This window comes from Salvelinus alpinus, chromosome 19 (genome assembly GCF_045679555.1).
Source record: "Salvelinus alpinus chromosome 19, SLU_Salpinus.1, whole genome shotgun sequence".
NCBI classification, from domain to species: Eukaryota; Metazoa; Chordata; class Actinopteri; order Salmoniformes; family Salmonidae; genus Salvelinus; species Salvelinus alpinus.
In genome coordinates this window covers 1-17,730 of record NC_092104.1, presented here as the reverse complement: position 1 = coordinate 17,730, position 17,730 = coordinate 1, and the positions used below count along the sequence as shown (strand labels likewise).

At 36.5% G+C, this 17,730-nt stretch overlaps 9 non-coding genes across 9 annotated transcripts; all 9 read left to right on the top strand.

The window, feature by feature from the left end:
• The first annotated feature begins 727 nt into the window (after positions 1 to 727).
• trnal-caa (transfer RNA leucine (anticodon CAA)) lies at positions 728 to 839 on the top strand. Its single transcript has 2 exons — positions 728 to 765; positions 794 to 839. It is a non-coding gene; the product is annotated as a tRNA-Leu (tRNA).
• An 805-nt stretch (positions 840 to 1,644) lies between these two features.
• On the top strand, positions 1,645 to 1,756 carry trnal-caa (transfer RNA leucine (anticodon CAA)). Its single transcript has 2 exons — positions 1,645 to 1,682; positions 1,711 to 1,756. It is a non-coding gene; the product is annotated as a tRNA-Leu (tRNA).
• A 347-nt stretch (positions 1,757 to 2,103) lies between these two features.
• trnal-caa (transfer RNA leucine (anticodon CAA)) lies at positions 2,104 to 2,215 on the top strand. Its single transcript has 2 exons — positions 2,104 to 2,141; positions 2,170 to 2,215. It is a non-coding gene; the product is annotated as a tRNA-Leu (tRNA).
• A 2,173-nt stretch (positions 2,216 to 4,388) lies between these two features.
• Positions 4,389 to 4,500, top strand: trnal-caa (transfer RNA leucine (anticodon CAA)). Its single transcript has 2 exons — positions 4,389 to 4,426; positions 4,455 to 4,500. It is a non-coding gene; the product is annotated as a tRNA-Leu (tRNA).
• An 807-nt stretch (positions 4,501 to 5,307) lies between these two features.
• Positions 5,308 to 5,419, top strand: trnal-caa (transfer RNA leucine (anticodon CAA)). The gene is made up of 2 exons: positions 5,308 to 5,345; positions 5,374 to 5,419. It is a non-coding gene; the product is annotated as a tRNA-Leu (tRNA).
• Positions 5,420 to 6,224: 805 nt separating this feature from the next.
• On the top strand, positions 6,225 to 6,336 carry trnal-caa (transfer RNA leucine (anticodon CAA)). The gene is made up of 2 exons: positions 6,225 to 6,262; positions 6,291 to 6,336. It is a non-coding gene; the product is annotated as a tRNA-Leu (tRNA).
• A 3,103-nt stretch (positions 6,337 to 9,439) lies between these two features.
• On the top strand, positions 9,440 to 9,551 carry trnal-caa (transfer RNA leucine (anticodon CAA)). Its single transcript has 2 exons — positions 9,440 to 9,477; positions 9,506 to 9,551. It is a non-coding gene; the product is annotated as a tRNA-Leu (tRNA).
• A 1,266-nt stretch (positions 9,552 to 10,817) lies between these two features.
• trnal-caa (transfer RNA leucine (anticodon CAA)) lies at positions 10,818 to 10,929 on the top strand. Its single transcript has 2 exons — positions 10,818 to 10,855; positions 10,884 to 10,929. It is a non-coding gene; the product is annotated as a tRNA-Leu (tRNA).
• Positions 10,930 to 12,195: 1,266 nt separating this feature from the next.
• On the top strand, positions 12,196 to 12,307 carry trnal-caa (transfer RNA leucine (anticodon CAA)). Its single transcript has 2 exons — positions 12,196 to 12,233; positions 12,262 to 12,307. It is a non-coding gene; the product is annotated as a tRNA-Leu (tRNA).
• Positions 12,308 to 17,730: the final 5,423 nt, after the last annotated feature.

Here is a 17,730-nt window from a genome sequence, read left to right as displayed (position 1 = left end):
TTAATAGTTTGATAGATGTCATAATTTGAGAACAGAAAACACATGAAATGTGAATAATCGTTCGATACAGGTCATCATATGCCTAGTTTAGAATTCAAAAAGTTACTCAATTCCTTTAAAAAAAAGTTTTTTACTATATCTTTCATTACCTTTTAACATTTTTTTCTTTTCTGTTCTTTGTATCTTAAGATCTGCATGTTTCCATCAGACATATCAGACTTTATGTAACAGAATCGTGAAAGATGTGAGTTTCAAAGCTTCAGAGTTGTCATAATGTGCGAGTGTCTTAAGAGCCAGACTCAAGGTGAGAAGCTTTCCAGGCTATAGGGGTATTCTGGTGTCCGATTGGAGGCGAGGGTTCAAATCCTTCTTCTGACACAGCTTTTGCCTAAAAAAGTAGCTTTCGGTCAACACCGAGAAATTCTCCAAAGGTTGAAAGGAAAACACATGAACAGTGATTAATAGTTTGATAGATGTCATAATTTGAGAACAGAAAACACATGAAACGTGAATAATCGTTCGATACAGGTCATCATATGCCTAGCTTAGAATTCACTCACTTCTTCAATTTCCTTAAAAAATGTTTTTTACTCTATCCTTCATTAGCTTTTGGCATTTTTTTGTTGTCTGTTCTTTGTATCTTCAGTTCTGCCTGTCTCCATCAGACATATCAGACTTTTTTGTTACAGAATCCTGAAAAACATATTAATATTAAGGTTTCACAGTTGTCAGGATGGCCGAGTGGTCTAAGGCGCCAGACTCAAGGTGAGAAAACTTCCTGGTCATAAGGGTATTCTGGTCTCCGACTGGAGGCGAGGGTTCAAATCCCTCTTCTGACATAGCTTTTGCCTAAAAAAGTATACTTTTGTCAACACCGAGAATTTCTCCAAAGGTTGAAAGGGAAACACATGAACAGTGATTAATAGTTTGATAGATGTCATAATTTGAGAACAGAAAACACATGAAATGTGAATAATCGTTCGATACAGGTCATCATATGCCTAGTTTAGAATTCAAAAAGTTACTCAATTCCTTTAAAAAAACGTTTTTTACTATATCTTTCATTACCTTTTAACATTTTTTTCTTTTCTGTTCTTTGTATCTTAAGATCTGCATGTTTCCATCAGACATATCAGACTTTATGTAACAGAATCGTGAAAGATGTGAGTTTCAAAGCTTCAGAGTTGTCATAATGTGCGAGTGTCTTAAGAGCCAGACTCAAGGTGAGAAGCTTTCCAGGCTATAGGGGTATTCTGGTGTCCGATTGGAGGCGAGGGTTCAAATCCTTCTTCTGACACAGCTTTTGCCTAAAAAAGTAGCTTTCGGTCAACACCGAGAAATTCTCCAAAGGTTGAAAGGAAAACACATGAACAGTGATTAATAGTTTGATAGATGTCACAATTTGAGAACAGAAAACACATGAAACGTGAATAATCGTTCGATACAGGTCATCATATGCCTAGCTTAGAATTTACTAACTTTTTCAATTTCCTTAAAAAAAGTTTTTTACTCTATCTTTCACTTTCTTTTAGCATTTTTTTGTTGTCTGTTCTTTGTATCTTAAGTTCTGCAATTTTCCATCAGACATATCAGACTTTATGTTACAGAATCGTGAAAAAATATGAATTTTAAGGTTTCATAGTTGTCAGGATGGCCGAGTGGTCTAAGGCGCCAGACTCAAGGTCAGAAACCTTCCTGGTTGTAAGGGTATTCTGGTCTCCGACTGGAGGCGAGGGTTCAAATCCCTCTTCTGACAGAGCACTTGCCTAAAAAAGTATACTTCTGTCAACACTGAGATTTTCTCCAAAGGTTGAAAGGGAAACACATTAACAGTGATTAACAGTTTGATAGATGTCATAATTTGAGTACAGAAAACACATGAAACGTGAATAATCGTTCGATACAGGTCATCATATGCCTAGCTTAGAATTCACTCACTTCTTCAATTTCCTTAAAAAATGTTTTTTACTCTATCCTTCATTAGCTTTTGGCATTTTTTTGTTGTCTGTTCTTTGTATCTTAAGTTCTGCAATTTTCCATCAGACATATCAGACTTTATGTTACAGAATCGTGAAAAAATATGAATTTTAAGGGTTCTTAGTTGTCAGGATGGCCGAGTGGTCTAAGGCGCCAGACTCAAGGTGAGAAACCTTCCTGGTTGTAAGGGTATTCTGGTCTCCGACTGGAGGCGAGGGTTCAAATCCCTCTTCTGACAGAGCACTTGCCTAAAAAAGTACACTTTTGTCAACACCGAGAATTTCTCCAAAGGTTGAAAGGGAAACACATGAACAGTGATTAACAGTTTGATAGATGTCATAATTTGAGAAAAGAAAACACATGAAACGTGAATAATCGTTCGATACAGGTCATCATATGCCTAGCTTAGAATTTACTCACTTCTTCAATTTCCTTAAAAAATGTTTTTTACTCTATCTTTCACTTTCTTTTAGCATTTTTTTGTTGTCTGTTCTTTGTATCTTAAGTTCTGCAATTTTCCATCAGACATATCAGACTTTATGTTACAGAATCGTGAAAAAATATGAATTTTAAGGGTTCTTAGTCGTCAGGATGGCCGAGTGGTCTAAGGCGCCAGACTCAAGGAGAAACCTTCCTGGTTGTAAGGGTATTCTGGTCTCCGGCTGGAGGCGAGGGTTCAAATCCCTCTTCTGACAGAGCACTTGCCTAAAAAAGTATACTTTTGTCAACACCGAGAATTTCTCCAAAGGTTGAAAGGGAAACACATGAACAGTGATTAACAGTTTGATAGATGTCATAATTTGAGAACAGAAAACACATGAAACGTGAATAATCGTTCGATACAGGTCATCATATGCCTAGCTTAGAATTCACTCACTTCTTCAATTTCCTTAAAAAATGTTTTTTACTCTATCCTTCATTAGCTTTTGGCATTTTTTTGTTGTCTGTTCTTTGTATCTTCAGTTCTGCATGTCTCCATCAGACATATCAGAATTTTTTGTTACAGAATCCTGAAAAACATATTAATATTAAGGATTCACAGTTGTCAGGATGGCCGAGTGGTCTAAGGCTCCAGACTCAAGGTGAGAAACCTTCCTGGTTATAAGGGTATTCTGGTCTCCGACTGGAGGCGATGGTTCAAATCCCTCTTCTGACAGAGCTTTTGCCTAAAAAAGTATACTTTTGTCAACACCGAGAATTTCTCCAAAGGTTGAAAGGGAAACACATGAACAGTGATTAATAGTTTGATAGATGTCATAATTTGAGAACAGAAAACACATGAAATGTGAATAATCGTTCGATACAGGTCATCATATGCCTAGTTTAGAATTCAAAAAGTTACTCAATTCCTTTAAAAAAACGTTTTTTACTATATCTTTCATTACCTTTTAACATTTTTTTCTTTTCTGTTCTTTGTATCTTAAGATCTGCATGTTTCCATCAGACATATCAGACTTTATGTAACAGAATCGTGAAAGATGTGAGTTTCAAAGCTTCAGAGTTGTCATAATGTGCGAGTGTCTTAAGAGCCAGACTCAAGGTGAGAAGCTTTCCAGGCTATAGGGGTATTCTGGTGTCCGATTGGAGGCGAGGGTTCAAATCCTTCTTCTGACACAGCTTTTGCCTAAAAAAGTAGCTTTCGGTCAACACCGAGAAATTCTCCAAAGGTTGAAAGGAAAACACATGAACAGTGATTAATAGTTTGATAGATGTCACAATTTGAGAACAGAAAACACATGAAACGTGAATAATCGTTCGATACAGGTCATCATATGCCTAGCTTAGAATTGACTAACTTTTTCAATTTCCTTAAAAAAAGTTTTTTACTCTATCTTTCACTTTCTTTTAGCATTTTTTTGTTGTCTGTTCTTTGTATCTTAAGTTCTGCAATTTTCCATCAGACACATCAGACTTTATGTTACAGAATCGTGAAAAAATATGAATTTTAAGGGTTCTTTGTTGTCAGGATGGCCGAGTGGTCTAAGGCGCCAGACTCAAGGTGAGAAACCTTCCTGGTTGTAAGGGTATACTGGAGGCGAGGGTTCAAATCCCTCTTCTGACAGAGCACTTGCCTAAAAAAGTATACTTTTGTCAACACCGAGAATTTCTCCAAAGGTTGAAAGGGAAACACATGAACAGTGATTAACAGTTTGATAGATGTCATAATTTGAGAACAGAAAACACATGAAACGTGAATAATCGTTCGATACAGGTCATCATATGCCTAGCTTAGAATTCACTCACTTCTTCAATTTCCTTAAAAAATGTTTTTTACTCTATCCTTCATTAGCTTTTGGCATTTTTTTGTTGTCTGTTCTTTGTATCTTCAGTTCTGCCTGTCTCCATCAGACATATCAGACTTTTTTGTTACAGAATCCTGAAAAACATATTAATATTAAGGTTTCACAGTTGTCAGGATGGCCGAGTGGTCTAAGGCGCCAGACTCAAGGTGAGCAAACTTCCTGGTCATAAGGGTATTCTGGTCTCCGACTGGAGGCGAGGGTTCAAATCCCTCTTCTGACACAGCTTTTGCCTAAAAAAGTATACTTTTGTCAACACCGAGAATTTCTCCAAAGGTTGAAAGGGAAACACATGAACAGTGATTAATAGTTTGATAGATGTCATAATTTGAGAACAGAAAACACATGAAATGTGAATAATCGTTCGATACAGGTCATCATATGCCTAGTTTAGAATTCAAAAAGTTACTCAATTCCTTTAAAAAAACGTTTTTTACTATATCTTTCATTACCTTTTAACATTTTTTTCTTTTCTGTTCTTTGTATCTTAAGATCTGCATGTTTCCATCAGACATATCAGACTTTATGTAACAGAATCGTGAAAGATGTGAGTTTCAAAGCTTCAGAGTTGTCATAATGTGCGAGTGTCTTAAGAGCCAGACTCAAGGTGAGAAGCTTTCCAGGCTATAGGGGTATTCTGGTGTCCGATTGGAGGCGAGGGTTCAAATCCTTCTTCTGACACAGCTTTTGCCTAAAAAAGTAGCTTTCGGTCAACACCGAGAAATTCTCCAAAGGTTGAAAGGAAAACACATGAACAGTGATTAATAGTTTGATAGATGTCATAATTTGAGAACAGAAAACACATGAAACGTGAATAATCGTTCGATACAGGTCATCATATGCCTAGCTTAGAATTCACTCACTTCTTCAATTTCCTTAAAAAATGTTTTTTACTCTATCCTTCATTAGCTTTTGGCATTTTTTTGTTGTCTGTTCTTTGTATCTTCAGTTCTGCCTGTCTCCATCAGACATATCAGACTTTTTTGTTACAGAATCCTGAAAAACATATTAATATTACGGTTTCACAGTTGTCAGGATGGCCGAGTGGTCTAAGGCGCCAGACTCAAGGTGAGAAAACTTCCTGGTCATAAGGGTATTCTGGTCTCCAACTGGAGGCGAGGGTTCAAATCCCTCTTCTGACATAGCTTTTGCCTAAATAAGTATACTTTTGTCAACACCGAGAATTTCTCCAAAGGTTGAAAGGGAAACACATGAACAGTGATTAATAGTTTGATAGATGTCATAATTTGAGAACAGAAAACACATGAAATGTGAATAATCGTTCGATACAGGTCATCATATGCCTAGTTTAGAATTCAAAAAGTTACTCAATTCCTTTAAAAAAACGTTTTTTACTATATCTTTCATTACCTTTTAACATTTTTTTCTTTTCTGTTCTTTGTATCTTAAGATCTGCATGTTTCCATCAGACATATCAGACTTTATGTAACAGAATCGTGAAAGATGTGAGTTTCAAAGCTTCAGAGTTGTCATAATGTGCGAGTGTCTTAAGAGCCAGACTCAAGGTGAGAAGCTTTCCAGGCTATAGGGGTATTCTGGTGTCCGATTGGAGGCGAGGGTTCAAATCCTTCTTCTGACACAGCTTTTGCCTAAAAAAGTAGCTTTCGGTCAACACCGAGAAATTCTCCAAAGGTTGAAAGGAAAACACATGAACAGTGATTAATAGTTTGATAGATGTCACAATTTGAGAACAGAAAACACATGAAACGTGAATAATCGTTCGATACAGGTCATCATATGCCTAGCTTAGAATTTACTAACTTTTTCAATTTCCTTAAAAAAAGTTTTTTACTCTATCTTTCACTTTCTTTTAGCATTTTTTTGTTGTCTGTTCTTTGTATCTTAAGTTCTGCAATTTTCCATCAGACATATCAGACTTTATGTTACAGAATCGTGAAAAAATATGAATTTTAAGGGCTCATAGTTGTCAGGATGGCCGAGTGGTCTAAGGCGCCAGACTCAAGGTGAGAAACCTTCCTGGTTGTAAGGGTATTCTGGTCTCCGACTGGAGGCGAGGGTTCAAATCCCTCTTCTGACAGAGCACTTGCCTAAAAAAGTATACTTTTGTCAACACCGAGAATTTCTCCAAAGGTTGAAAGGGAAACACATGAACAGTGATTAATAGTTTGATAGATGTCATAATTTGAGAACAGAAAACACATGAAACGTGAATAATCGTTCGATACAGGTCATCATATGCCTAGCTTAGAATTCACGCACTTCTTCAATTTCCTTAAAAAATGTTTTTTACTCTATCCTTCATTAGCTTTTGGCATTTTTTTGTTGTCTGTTCTTTGTATCTTCAGTTCTGCATGTCTCCATCAGACATATCAGACTTTTTTGTTACAGAATCCTGAAAAACATATTAATATTTAGTTTGCACAGTTGTCAGGATGGCCGAGTGGTCTAAGGCGCCAGACTCAAGATGAGAAACCTTCCTGGTTATAAGGGTATTCTGGTCTCCGACTGGAGGCGATGGTTCAAATCCCTCTTCTGACACAGCTTTTGCCTAAAAAAGTATACTTTTGTCAACACCGAGAATTTCTCCAAAGGTTGAAAGGGAAACACATGAACAGTGATTAATAGTTTGATAGATGTCATAATTTGAGAACAGAAAACACATGAAACGTGAATAATCGTTCGATACAGGTCATCATATGCCTAGCTTAGAATTTACTAACTTTTTCAATTTCCTTAAAAAAAGTTTTTTACTCTATCTTTCACTTTCTTTTAGCATTTTTTTGTTGTCTGTTCTTTGTATCTTAAGTTCTGCAATTTTCCATCAGACATATCAGACTTTATGTTACAGAATCGTGAAAAAATATGAATTTTAAGGGCTCATAGTTGTCAGGATGGCCGAGTGGTCTAAGGCGCCAGCCTCAAGGTGAGAAACCTTCCTGGTTGTAAGGGTGTTCTGGTCTCCGACTGGAGGCGAGGGTTCAAATCCCTCTTCTGACAGAGCACTTGCCTAAAAAAGTATACTTTTGTCAACACCGAGAATTTCTCCAAAGGTTGAAAGGGAAACACATGAACAGTGATTAATAGTTTGATAGATGTCATAATTTGAGAACAGAAAACACATGAAATGTGAATAATCGTTCGATACAGGTCATCATATGCCTAGTTTAGAATTCAAAAAGTTACTCAATTCCTTTAAAAAAACGTTTTTTACTATATCTTTCATTACCTTTTAACATTTTTTTCTTTTCTGTTCTTTGTATCTTAAGATCTGCATGTTTCCATCAGACATATCAGACTTTATGTAACAGAATCGTGAAAGATGTGAGTTTCAAAGCTTCAGAGTTGTCATAATGTGCGAGTGTCTTAAGAGCCAGACTCAAGGTGAGAAGCTTTCCAGGCTATAGGGGTATTCTGGTGTCCGATTGGAGGCGAGGGTTCAAATCCTTCTTCTGACACAGCTTTTGCCTAAAAAAGTAGCTTTCGGTCAACACCGAGAAATTCTCCAAAGGTTGAAAGGAAAACACATGAACAGTGATTAATAGTTTGATAGATGTCACAATTTGAGAACAGAAAACACATGAAACGTGAATAATCGTTCGATACAGGTCATCATATGCCTAGCTTAGAATTTACTAACTTTTTCAATTTCCTTAAAAAAAGTTTTTTACTCTATCTTTCACTTTCTTTTAGCATTTTTTTGTTGTCTGTTCTTTGTATCTTAAGTTCTGCAATTTTCCATCAGACATATCAGACTTTATGTTACAGAATCGTGAAAAAATATGAATTTTAAGGTTTCATAGTTGTCAGGATGGCCGAGTGGTCTAAGGCGCCAGACTCAAGGTCAGAAACCTTCCTGGTTGTAAGGGTATTCTGTTCTCCGACTTGAGGCGAGGGTTCAAATCCCTCTTCTGACAGAGCACTTGCCTAAAAAAGTATACTTTTGTCAACACCGAGAATTTCTCCAAAGGTTGAAAGGGAAACACATGAACAGTGATTAACAGTTTGATAGATGTCATAATTTGAGAACAGAAAACACATGAAACGTGAATAATCGTTCGATACAGGTCATCATATGCCTAGCTTAGAATTCACTCACTTCTTCAATTTCCTTAAAAAATGTTTTTTACTCTATCCTTCATTAGCTTTTGGCATTTTTTTGTTGTCTGTTCTTTGTATCTTCAGTTCTGCATGTCTCCATCAGACATATCAGACTTTTTTGTTACAGAATCCTGAAAAACATATTAATATTTAGTTTGCACAGTTGTCAGGATGGCCGAGTGGTCTAAGGCGCCAGACTCAAGATGAGAAACCTTCCTGGTTATAAGGGTATTCTGGTCTCCGACTGGAGTCGATGGTTCAAATCCCTCTTCTGACACAGCTTTTGCCTAAAAAAGTATACTTTTGTCAACACCGAGAATTTCTCCAAAGGTTGAAAGGGAAACACATGAACAGTGATTAATAGTTTGATAGATGTCATAATTTGAGAACAGAAAACACATGAAATGTGAATAATCGTTCGATACAGGTCATCATATGCCTAGTTTAGAATTCAAAAAGTTACTCAATTCCTTTAAAAAAACGTTTTTTACTATATCTTTCATTACCTTTTAACATTTTTTTCTTTTCTGTTCTTTGTATCTTAAGATCTGCATGTTTCCATCAGACATATCAGACTTTATGTAACAGAATCGTGAAAGATGTGAGTTTCAAAGCTTCAGAGTTGTCATAATGTGCGAGTGTCTTAGGAGCCAGACTCAAGGTGAGAAGCTTTCCAGGCTATAGGGGTATTCTGGTGTCCGATTGGAGGCGAGGGTTCAAATCCTTCTTCTGACACAGCTTTTGCCTAAAAAAGTAGCTTTCGGTCAACACCGAGAAATTCTCCAAAGGTTGAAAGGAAAACACATGAACAGTGATTAATAGTTTGATAGATGTCACAATTTGAGAACAGAAAACACATGAAACGTGAATAATCGTTCGATACAGGTCATCATATGCCTAGCTTAGAATTTACTAACTTTTTCAATTTCCTTAAAAAAAGTTTTTTACTCTATCTTTCACTTTCTTTTAGCATTTTTTTGTTGTCTGTTCTTTGTATCTTAAGTTCTGCAATTTTCCATCAGACATATCAGACTTTATGTTACAGAATCGTGAAAAAATATGAATTTTAAGGGCTCATAGTTGTCAGGATGGCCGAGTGGTCTAAGGCGCCAGACTCAAGGTGAGAAACCTTCCTGGTTGTAAGGGTATTCTGGTCTCCGACTGGAGGCGAGGGTTCAAATCCCTCTTCTGACAGAGCACTTGCCTAAAAAAGTATACTTTTGTCAACACCGAGAATTTCTCCAAAGGTTGAAAGGGAAACACATGAACAGTGATTAACAGTTTGATAGATGTCATAATTTGAGAACAGAAAACACATGAAACGTGAATAATCGTTCGATACAGGTCATCATATGCCTAGCTTAGAATTCACTCACTTCTTCAATTTCCTTAAAAAATGTTTTTTACTCTATCCTTCATTAGCTTTTGGCATTTTTTTGTTGTCTGTTCTTTGTATCTTCAGTTCTGCATGTCTCCATCAGACATATCAGACTTTTTTGTTACAGAATCCTGAAAAACATATTAATATTTAGTTTGCACAGTTGTCAGGATGGCCGAGTGGTCTAAGGCGCCAGACTCAAGATGAGAAACCTTCCTGGTTATAAGGGTATTCTGGTCTCCGACTGGAGGCGATGGTTCAAATCCCTCTTCTGACACAGCTTTTGCCTAAAAAAGTATACTTTTGTCAACACCGAGAATTTCTCCAAAGGTTGAAAGGGAAACACATGAACAGTGATTAATAGTTTGATAGATGTCATAATTTGAGAACAGAAAACACATGAAATGTGAATAATCGTTCGATACAGGTCATCATATGCCTAGTTTAGAATTCAAAAAGTTACTCAATTCCTTTAAAAAAACGTTTTTTACTATATCTTTCATTACCTTTTAACATTTTTTTCTTTTCTGTTCTTTGTATCTTAAGATCTGCATGTTTCCATCAGACATATCAGACTTTATGTAACAGAATCGTGAAAGATGTGAGTTTCAAAGCTTCAGAGTTGTCATAATGTGCGAGTGTCTTAAGAGCCAGACTCAAGGTGAGAAGCTTTCCAGGCTATAGGGGTATTCTGGTGTCCGATTGGAGGCGAGGGTTCAAATCCTTCTTCTGACACAGCTTTTGCCTAAAAAAGTAGCTTTCGGTCAACACCGAGAAATTCTCCAAAGGTTGAAAGGAAAACACATGAACAGTGATTAATAGTTTGATAGATGTCACAATTTGAGAACAGAAAACACATGAAACGTGAATAATCGTTCGATACAGGTCATCATATGCCTAGCTTAGAATTTACTAACTTTTTCAATTTCCTTAAAAAAAGTTTTTTACTCTATCTTTCACTTTCTTTTAGCATTTTTTTGTTGTCTGTTCTTTGTATCTTAAGTTCTGCAATTTTCCATCAGACATATCAGACTTTATGTTACAGAATCGTGAAAAAATATGAATTTTAAGGGCTCATAGTTGTCAGGATGGCCGAGTGGTCTAAGGCGCCAGACTCAAGGTGAGAAACCTTCCTGGTTGTAAGGGTATTCTGGTCTCCGACTGGAGGCGAGGGTTCAAATCCCTCTTCTGACAGAGCACTTGCCTAAAAAAGTATACTTTTGTCAACACCGAGAATTTCTCCAAAGGTTGAAAGGGAAACACATGAACAGTGATTAACAGTTTGATAGATGTCATAATTTGAGAACAGAAAACACATGAAACGTGAATAATCGTTCGATACAGGTCATCATATGCCTAGCTTAGAATTCACTCACTTCTTCAATTTCCTTAAAAAATGTTTTTTACTCTATCCTTCATTAGCTTTTGGCATTTTTTTGTTGTCTGTTCTTTGTATCTTCAGTTCTGCATGTCTCCATCAGACATATCAGACTTTTTTGTTACAGAATCCTGAAAAACATATTAATATTTAGTTTGCACAGTTGTCAGGATGGCCGAGTGGTCTAAGGCGCCAGACTCAAGATGAGAAACCTTCCTGGTTATAAGGGTATTCTGGTCTCCGACTGGAGGCGATGGTTCAAATCCCTCTTCTGACACAGCTTTTGCCTAAAAAAGTATACTTTTGTCAACACCGAGAATTTCTCCAAAGGTTGAAAGGGAAACACATGAACAGTGATTAATAGTTTGATAGATGTCATAATTTGAGAACAGAAAACACATGAAATGTGAATAATCGTTCGATACAGGTCATCATATGCCTAGTTTAGAATTCAAAAAGTTACTCAATTCCTTTAAAAAAACGTTTTTTACTATATCTTTCATTACCTTTTAACATTTTTTTCTTTTCTGTTCTTTGTATCTTAAGATCTGCATGTTTCCATCAGACATATCAGACTTTATGTAACAGAATCGTGAAAGATGTGAGTTTCAAAGCTTCAGAGTTGTCATAATGTGCGAGTGTCTTAAGAGCCAGACTCAAGGTGAGAAGCTTTCCAGGCTATAGGGGTATTCTGGTGTCCGATTGGAGGCGAGGGTTCAAATCCTTCTTCTGACACAGCTTTTGCCTAAAAAAGTAGCTTTCGGTCAACACCGAGAAATTCTCCAAAGGTTGAAAGGAAAACACATGAACAGTGATTAATAGTTTGATAGATGTCACAATTTGAGAACAGAAAACACATGAAACGTGAATAATCGTTCGATACAGGTCATCATATGCCTAGCTTAGAATTTACTAACTTTTTCAATTTCCTTAAAAAAAGTTTTTTACTCTATCTTTCACTTTCTTTTAGCATTTTTTTGTTGTCTGTTCTTTGTATCTTAAGTTCTGCAATTTTCCATCAGACATATCAGACTTTATGTTACAGAATCGTGAAAAAATATGAATTTTAAGGGCTCATAGTTGTCAGGATGGCCGAGTGGTCTAAGGCGCCAGACTCAAGGTGAGAAACCTTCCTGGTTGTAAGGGTATTCTGGTCTCCGACTGGAGGCGAGGGTTCAAATCCCTCTTCTGACAGAGCACTTGCCTAAAAAAGTATACTTTTGTCAACACCGAGAATTTCTCCAAAGGTTGAAAGGGAAACACATGAACAGTGATTAACAGTTTGATAGATGTCATAATTTGAGAACAGAAAACACATGAAACGTGAATAATCGTTCGATACAGGTCATCATATGCCTAGCTTAGAATTCACTCACTTCTTCAATTTCCTTAAAAAATGTTTTTTACTCTATCCTTCATTAGCTTTTGGCATTTTTTTGTTGTCTGTTCTTTGTATCTTCAGTTCTGCATGTCTCCATCAGACATATCAGACTTTTTTGTTACAGAATCCTGAAAAACATATTAATATTTAGTTTGCACAGTTGTCAGGATGGCCGAGTGGTCTAAGGCGCCAGACTCAAGATGAGAAACCTTCCTGGTTATAAGGGTATTCTGGTCTCCGACTGGAGGCGATGGTTCAAATCCCTCTTCTGACACAGCTTTTGCCTAAAAAAGTATACTTTTGTCAACACCGAGAATTTCTCCAAAGGTTGAAAGGGAAACACATGAACAGTGATTAATAGTTTGATAGATGTCATAATTTGAGAACAGAAAACACATGAAATGTGAATAATCGTTCGATACAGGTCATCATATGCCTAGTTTAGAATTCAAAAAGTTACTCAATTCCTTTAAAAAAACGTTTTTTACTATATCTTTCATTACCTTTTAACATTTTTTTCTTTTCTGTTCTTTGTATCTTAAGATCTGCATGTTTCCATCAGACATATCAGACTTTATGTAACAGAATCGTGAAAGATGTGAGTTTCAAAGCTTCAGAGTTGTCATAATGTGCGAGTGTCTTAAGAGCCAGACTCAAGGTGAGAAGCTTTCCAGGCTATAGGGGTATTCTGGTGTCCGATTGGAGGCGAGGGTTCAAATCCTTCTTCTGACACAGCTTTTGCCTAAAAAAGTAGCTTTCGGTCAACACCGAGAAATTCTCCAAAGGTTGAAAGGGAAACACATGAACAGTGATTAATAGTTTGATAGATGTCACAATTTGAGAACAGAAAACACATGAAACGTGAATAATCGTTCGATACAGGTCATCATATGCCTAGCTTAGAATTTACTAACTTTTTCAATTTCCTTAAAAAAAGTTTTTTACTCTATCTTTCACTTTCTTTTAGCATTTTTTTGTTGTCTGTTCTTTGTATCTTAAGTTCTGCAATTTTCCATCAGACATATCAGACTTTATGTTACAGAATCGTGAAAAAATATGAATTTTAAGGGCTCATAGTTGTCAGGATGGCCGAGTGGTCTAAGGCGCCAGCCTCAAGGTGAGAAACCTTCCTGGTTGTAAGGGTGTTCTGGTCTCCGACTGGAGGCGAGGGTTCAAATCCCTCTTCTGACAGAGCACTTGCCTAAAAAAGTATACTTTTGTCAACACCGAGAATTTCTCCAAAGGTTGAAAGGGAAACACATGAACAGTGATTAATAGTTTGATAGATGTCATAATTTGAGAACAGAAAACACATGAAATGTGAATAATCGTTCGATACAGGTCATCATATGCCTAGTTTAGAATTCAAAAAGTTACTCAATTCCTTTAAAAAAACGTTTTTTACTATATCTTTCATTACCTTTTAACATTTTTTTCTTTTCTGTTCTTTGTATCTTAAGATCTGCATGTTTCCATCAGACATATCAGACTTTATGTAACAGAATCGTGAAAGATGTGAGTTTCAAAGCTTCAGAGTTGTCATAATGTGCGAGTGTCTTAAGAGCCAGACTCAAGGTGAGAAGCTTTCCAGGCTATAGGGGTATTCTGGTGTCCGATTGGAGGCGAGGGTTCAAATCCTTCTTCTGACACAGCTTTTGCCTAAAAAAGTAGCTTTCGGTCAACACCGAGAAATTCTCCAAAGGTTGAAAGGAAAACACATGAACAGTGATTAATAGTTTGATAGATGTCACAATTTGAGAACAGAAAACACATGAAACGTGAATAATCGTTCGATACAGGTCATCATATGCCTAGCTTAGAATTTACTAACTTTTTCAATTTCCTTAAAAAAAGTTTTTTACTCTATCTTTCACTTTCTTTTAGCATTTTTTTGTTGTCTGTTCTTTGTATCTTAAGTTCTGCAATTTTCCATCAGACATATCAGACTTTATGTTACAGAATCGTGAAAAAATATGAATTTTAAGGTTTCATAGTTGTCAGGATGGCCGAGTGGTCTAAGGCGCCAGACTCAAGGTCAGAAACCTTCCTGGTTGTAAGGGTATTCTGGTCTCCGACTTGAGGCGAGGGTTCAAATCCCTCTTCTGACAGAGCACTTGCCTAAAAAAGTATACTTTTGTCAACACCGAGAATTTCTCCAAAGGTTGAAAGGGAAACACATGAACAGTGATTAACAGTTTGATAGATGTCATAATTTGAGAACAGAAAACACATGAAACGTGAATAATCGTTCGATACAGGTCATCATATGCCTAGCTTAGAATTCACTCACTTCTTCAATTTCCTTAAAAAATGTTTTTTACTCTATCCTTCATTAGCTTTTGGCATTTTTTTGTTGTCTGTTCTTTGTATCTTCAGTTCTGCATGTCTCCATCAGACATATCAGACTTTTTTGTTACAGAATCCTGAAAAACATATTAATATTTAGTTTGCACAGTTGTCAGGATGGCCGAGTGGTCTAAGGCGCCAGACTCAAGATGAGAAACCTTCCTGGTTATAAGGGTATTCTGGTCTCCGACTGGAGGCGATGGTTCAAATCCCTCTTCTGACACAGCTTTTGCCTAAAAAAGTATACTTTTGTCAACACCGAGAATTTCTCCAAAGGTTGAAAGGGAAACACATGAACAGTGATTAATAGTTTGATAGATGTCATAATTTGAGAACAGAAAACACATGAAATGTGAATAATCGTTCGATACAGGTCATCATATGCCTAGTTTAGAATTCAAAAAGTTACTCAATTCCTTTAAAAAAACGTTTTTTACTATATCTTTCATTACCTTTTAACATTTTTTTCTTTTCTGTTCTTTGTATCTTAAGATCTGCATGTTTCCATCAGACATATCAGACTTTATGTAACAGAATCGTGAAAGATGTGAGTTTCAAAGCTTCAGAGTTGTCATAATGTGCGAGTGTCTTAAGAGCCAGACTCAAGGTGAGAAGCTTTCCAGGCTATAGGGGTATTCTGGTGTCCGATTGGAGGCGAGGGTTCAAATCCTTCTTCTGACACAGCTTTTGCCTAAAAAAGTAGCTTTCGGTCAACACCGAGAAATTCTCCAAAGGTTGAAAGGGAAACACATGAACAGTGATTAATAGTTTGATAGATGTCACAATTTGAGAACAGAAAACACATGAAACGTGAATAATCGTTCGATACAGGTCATCATATGCCTAGCTTAGAATTTACTAACTTTTTCAATTTCCTTAAAAAAAGTTTTTTACTCTATCTTTCACTTTCTTTTAGCATTTTTTTGTTGTCTGTTCTTTGTATCTTAAGTTCTGCAATTTTCCATCAGACATATCAGACTTTATGTTACAGAATCGTGAAAAAATATGAATTTTAAGGTTTCATAGTTGTCAGGATGGCCGAGTGGTCTAAGGCGCCAGACTCAAGGTCAGAAACCTTCCTGGTTGTAAGGGTATTCTGGTCTCCGACTTGAGGCGAGGGTTCAAATCCCTCTTCTGACAGAGCACTTGCCTAAAAAAGTATACTTTTGTCAACACCGAGAATTTCTCCAAAGGTTGAAAGGGAAACACATGAACAGTGATTAACAGTTTGATAGATGTCATAATTTGAGAACAGAAAACACATGAAACGTGAATAATCGTTCGATACAGGTCATCATATGCCTAGCTTAGAATTCACTCACTTCTTCAATTTCCTTAAAAAATGTTTTTTACTCTATCCTTCATTAGCTTTTGGCATTTTTTTGTTGTCTGTTCTTTGTATCTTCAGTTCTGCATGTCTCCATCAGACATATCAGACTTTTTTGTTACAGAATCCTGAAAAACATATTAATATTTAGTTTGCACAGTTGTCAGGATGGCCGAGTGGTCTAAGGCGCCAGACTCAAGATGAGAAACCTTCCTGGTTATAAGGGTATTCTGGTCTCCGACTGGAGGCGATGGTTCAAATCCCTCTTCTGACACAGCTTTTGCCTAAAAAAGTATACTTTTGTCAACACCGAGAATTTCTCCAAAGGTTGAAAGGGAAACACATGAACAGTGATTAATAGTTTGATAGATGTCATAATTTGAGAACAGAAAACACATGAAATGTGAATAATCGTTCGATACAGGTCATCATATGCCTAGTTTAGAATTCAAAAAGTTACTCAATTCCTTTAAAAAAACGTTTTTTACTATATCTTTCATTACCTTTTAACATTTTTTTCTTTTCTGTTCTTTGTATCTTAAGATCTGCATGTTTCCATCAGACATATCAGACTTTATGTAACAGAATCGTGAAAGATGTGAGTTTCAAAGCTTCAGAGTTGTCATAATGTGCGAGTGTCTTAAGAGCCAGACTCAAGGTGAGAAGCTTTCCAGGCTATAGGGGTATTCTGGTGTCCGATTGGAGGCGAGGGTTCAAATCCTTCTTCTGACACAGCTTTTGCCTAAAAAAGTAGCTTTCGGTCAACACCGAGAAATTCTCCAAAGGTTGAAAGGGAAACACATGAACAGTGATTAATAGTTTGATAGATGTCACAATTTGAGAACAGAAAACACATGAAACGTGAATAATCGTTCGATACAGGTCATCATATGCCTAGCTTAGAATTTACTAACTTTTTCAATTTCCTTAAAAAAAGTTTTTTACTCTATCTTTCACTTTCTTTTAGCATTTTTTTGTTGTCTGTTCTTTGTATCTTAAGTTCTGCAATTTTCCATCAGACATATCAGACTTTATGTTACAGAATCGTGAAAAAATATGAATTTTAAGGGCTCATAGTTGTCAGGATGGCCGAGTGGTCTAAGGCGCCAGCCTCAAGGTGAGAAACCTTCCTGGTTGTAAGGGTGTTCTGGTCTCCGACTGGAGGCGAGGGTTCAAATCCCTCTTCTGACAGAGCACTTGCCTAAAAAAGTATACTTTTGTCAACACCGAGAATTTCTCCAAAGGTTGAAAGGGAAACACATGAACAGTGATTAATAGTTTGATAGATGTCATAATTTGAGAACAGAAAACACATGAAATGTGAATAATCGTTCGATACAGGTCATCATATGCCTAGTTTAGAATTCAAAAAGTTACTCAATTCCTTTAAAAAAACGTTTTTTACTATATCTTTCATTACCTTTTAACATTTTTTTCTTTTCTGTTCTTTGTATCTTAAGATCTGCATGTTTCCATCAGACATATCAGACTTTATGTAACAGAATCGTGAAAGATGTGAGTTTCAAAGCTTCAGAGTTGTCATAATGTGCGAGTGTCTTAAGA